This window comes from Telmatherina bonti (genome assembly GCF_933228915.1).
Source record: "Telmatherina bonti genome assembly, chromosome: 18".
Classification (NCBI taxonomy): Eukaryota; Metazoa; Chordata; class Actinopteri; order Atheriniformes; family Telmatherinidae; genus Telmatherina; species Telmatherina bonti.
The window spans coordinates 36,993,165-36,998,164 of record NC_136616.1 but is presented as its reverse complement, the minus strand read 5'-3'; positions in this window follow the sequence as shown (position 1 = coordinate 36,998,164).

The following is a 5,000-nucleotide window of genomic DNA, read 5'->3' as shown; positions in this document are numbered from 1 at the left end:
ACACAAGTCAACATGCACTGGAGGTAGTTAACAAGTTGAGGTAATATAACTTCCTTTCTATAACTTCCTTTCTTAACATGTAAAACACATACAACCCATTGCTAGTTAACTAGTTGTGGGAATATGCTGACTAGTAAGCAGTTTAATTAAAGTAGTAAGGTTCTCGTGTTAACTAGTACATGTATAATATCAAAGAAAATGACAAAAATCATCCATGTTGACAAATATTTCAGGAGTTGTCTCTAGTTGTGTACTTGTGCTTAGTGAAGAGCAGGAAGTTGAAGTTAAAGTCTAACATGTCAGAAAAATGTACAACATGTTCTGCTCAATGTCCTACATGTTTGTAACTAGTCTGACTAGTGAAAGAATATGACCTGTACTAGTTAACAAGTAAGTTGCGCATTAGTTTCACTAGTGGAGTAGATACAGTTTGCCACGGCACTCGTTCATGAGTGAGTCAGTTTGTGTGTTACTTAATAACAAGTAATGTGAAACATGAACTCAACTTCAGTAACTAGAGACCTTTTAGATCCTCACCTGTCAATTAGTTCATGTTTTTAGTCTCACTAGACAACATGTAATATGAAAGTGTACTCTAGCTTGTTAACTAGTAAGCACTTTACAAGTTAACACAATAGCAGCTACTGCTACTACTAGTTGACTAGTTGCAGTTCCACTGGACTACATGCTAGCCAGTTTTATTATATGTTAAAAAAAAAAAAAAAAAAAAAAAATATATATATATATATATATATATATATATATATATATATATATATATATATATATATATATACATTTGTTTCCACATAAATAAACATGAATAAATGTTTTATTGTGAAGGAGGAAACTGATCTCTGGTTGAAGACAAAAGACTTCATGTTGGTTTCTGAAGCATTTAAAGAATCATGAAGAATGATGGGTGCGTCACAGTCAGATATGTGGTCTGTTTGAAGACAAACAAGCTGCAACATGAGACGAGACCACGTGGTTTACTGGCAGCAGCCTGAACAGAGGACTGTTTCTGCAGGAAGACGAAGCCAACACCCAGAGAGCTGCTGCTGAAACGACAACATGTCCTCCATTTTATCTGCAGGAACCCGTCCAGACTGGTCTGAGCTGCAGGCTGTACAGCCAGTAAATCAACATGAGGTGTGACTGAATAACCAGCAGATGTTCAGTTTGTGTCTCAGAAAGCAGCAGAACAAAGATCTGCTGCAGGATCAGAGTTGCAGCACAACAAACACAGACACACTGCATCTTTCTCACACTAAGAACTTTATTTTCTGTCGCATCATAAATAAACCAACTAACATTTTGGAAACTGAAAAATACAAGACATCTTACCATCAAGCTTATCTCGAAGCATCCAGAAGCAAACAGTTTATTTAAAAGGTTTTCATCTACATTTACTAGAATGAAATCTTCTTATGTGTATGAATATTTCCAGCATGTTGACATGTTCCATGTCAGTCTGATACTAAAAACGGGATAGAACATTGTCTTCACCGAGGATTTCATGTTGTTCTTTTAGAAATCTGAAATTCTGATTTGAATGTTTCTTTTCTAGTTTTTTGCACCATGATCCACAGTCTGCATCAAAACATGTGAAGATGTTTGAATTGCTTTTTGTTTTGCTTTTCACTTGGAACCAGTCTGCCACGATAAACTCCACCAGGATCTGAGAGTCCAGACATTATAGCTTCCAGTGTGTGAGCTTTTAAGCCCCTCCACCGCGTCAAGGTAGCAATTCACAGAGGGGTCACATGATTGACACAGAGGTGGATTACATGGTCTGCGAAGGCGTTTCTGAATCAGACGGAGGAGCTTGGCTAAAAGTAAATGTCTGATGGGCAACTTAAGGAGAAATATTAGACGCTTCGCAAGACAATGTTGGTGGATCAGGTCTTTTGTTCTGTTTGTTTCAGGAATGTTTCCATGATGTTCAGAACAGAAATGAAACATGTTGATGCTGCTGATGTTTAATCGCCTTCATGACAGGCAATGATGCTGAAGAATTCTGTTATCACCATCATGAGATGATGGTGGTACTGAAACTGTCTGCAAAGGGTCCGATTCAGGAGGAGCTGAGTTCTTCTTGTGTCTTTTATTGATCTGTGTTTGTGTCCAGACACCAACACCAACACCAACCATCACAATGATCCCAGCAGCGGACAGACCCAGGATCAGTCCATCACGTCCTCTACTGTCTCCATCCTGGTCTCCTCCATGCTGGTCTCCTCCATGCTGTGATGTTCCTGCAGGTGAGCATGAGGAGAGCATCAGTATCAGGGAGGTGATGAATGATTTCCTCTTCAAACTGCTGTCACACATTATCTACTGCACTCAGACCAGCTGCTTTCTACAGAGTCTCATCAACAACATGTTTAGAAAACACAAACATCTGATCTGACATGTTTCACTCTCACATCAACAACCAGGAAGCTGCTTCACCTCTGATCCAGAGACAAACACACAAACTCACCTGGAAGAACTTCCAGATGGACGGTGGAGGTGATGAGATCAACAGATCTCTTTCTTCGGTTTCTTCCTCCCTGTTTGACTTCACATCTATATGTTCCTGCATCATCAGTCGTCACATTCTTCAGAATCAGAGACACGTCTCCGTCCTTCATCTGTCTGTCCTGAAGATCCACCCGGTTCTGGAAAGATGGATGCTGGTGGGAGACATCAAAATGTCCGTCTCTGTAGAAAAACACATCTTCTGGCTTCAGATCAGGTCTGGTCCATCTCACAGCATCAATGTCTCCATCATGTCCAGTTCTACATGGCAGAGAGACGTCCTGTCCAGGTTCAGCTGGGATGTTTGTCTGTCCTGCAGGAGGAAACATCACAGTTTAGAGTGGAACTCTTCACTTCCTGTCACAAGAGATAATGAACCTACGGAACAGGTTAGCAGTTTTAACTGTTTAATTGAGCAATCACCAAATAGACCAGATGGCTGACGTCTGAGGTTCTTGGCAGAATCTGGGGAGGCAGGGAATGATCCAGTCCGGCAGACAGGACTGGCGGGGAGATGGTCCGAGCTAGCAAGGCAGGCAGGGCAGGGCTGTGGATTGTCTAAGGTGAGGTTTACACCTAGACGAGGCACTGACCCAGTGTCGACTGGTGAACAGCTTGGGGCTTATAAGCAGGTGAAGAGCAGGATCCTGATTCTGCTCAGCTGTTCAGCCTCAACCACAGACCGCACCTCTGCCAGACACCACAGAGAGCTACACACAGGTTGGAAATCCATGACACTTCCAAAGCTTTCATGGATAAAAAGAAAAAAAAATACTGTGGTGGCACTCCATTTTATATATATATATATATATATATATATATATATATATATATATATATATATATATATATATATATATATATATATATATATATATATATATATACATGTATATATATATATATATATACATGTATATATATATATATATATACATGTATATATATATACATGTATATGTATATGTATATATATATATATATATATATATATATATATATATATATATATATATATATATATATATATATATATATATACATGTATATATATATATATATATATATATATATATATATATATATATATATATATATATATATATATATATATATATGTACGCTCATTTGTATGTGTGCATATGTATGTGCATATGTATGAATATGTATACACATATGTATGTTTCTGTATATGGATATGTATGTGCATGTATATGTAGGTATGTGCATGCGCATATGTATGTGCATGTATATGTATGTGCATATGTATGTGCATGTATATGTATGTATATATATGCGCATATGTATGTGCATGTATATGTATGCGCATATGTATGTGCATGTATATGTATGTATATATATGCGCATATGTATGTGCATGTATATGTATGCGCATATGTATGTGCATGTATATATATGTATATGTATGCGCATATGTATGTGCATGTATATGTATGTATATATATGCGCATATGTATGTGCATGTATATGTATGCGCATATGTATGTGCATGTATATGTATGTATATGTATGCGCATATGTATTAGCATTTACATGTATGTATATGTATGCGCATATGCATGTGTGTTTTGTATGTATATGTATATATGTAAATGTTTGTGCATGTGTGTATATGTATGAGCATATGTATCTATGTATGTATGTATGTATGTATGTATGTATCTTTATATGTACATGCAGGTGTTTGTATGCACATGTATATGTGTGCGCATGTATATATGTATGTATGTATGTATATGCATGAATGTATATTTATGTATCCACATATTCATGTATGCACATATTTATGTATACGCATATGTATGTATATGTATGGTTGTGTATATGTGTATGCATGTATATGTGTGTCCATATATATATATATATATATATATATATATATATATATATATATATATATATATTTGCACATATTTATGTGTATTTATATGTATGCGCATATGTATGTGCATGTATATGTATGCGCATATGTATGTGCATGTATATGTATGTATATATATGCGCATATGTATGTGCATGTATATGTATGCGCATATGTATGTGCATGTATATATATGTATATGTATGCGCATATGTATGTGCATGTATATGTATGTATATATAGGTGCATATGTATGTGCATGTATATGTATGCGCAAATGTATGTGCATGTATATGTATGTATATGTATGCGCATATGTATTAGCATGTACATGTATGTATATGTATGCGCATATGCATGTGTGTTTTGTATGTATATGTATATATGTAAATGTTTGTGCATGTGTGTATATGTATGAGCATATGTATCTATGTATGTATGTATGTATGTATGTATATTTATATGTACATGCAGGTGTTTGTATGCACATGTATATGTGTGCGCATGTATGTATGTATGTATGTATGTATATGCATGAATGTATATTTATGTATACGCATATTCATGTATGCACATATTTATGTATACGCATATG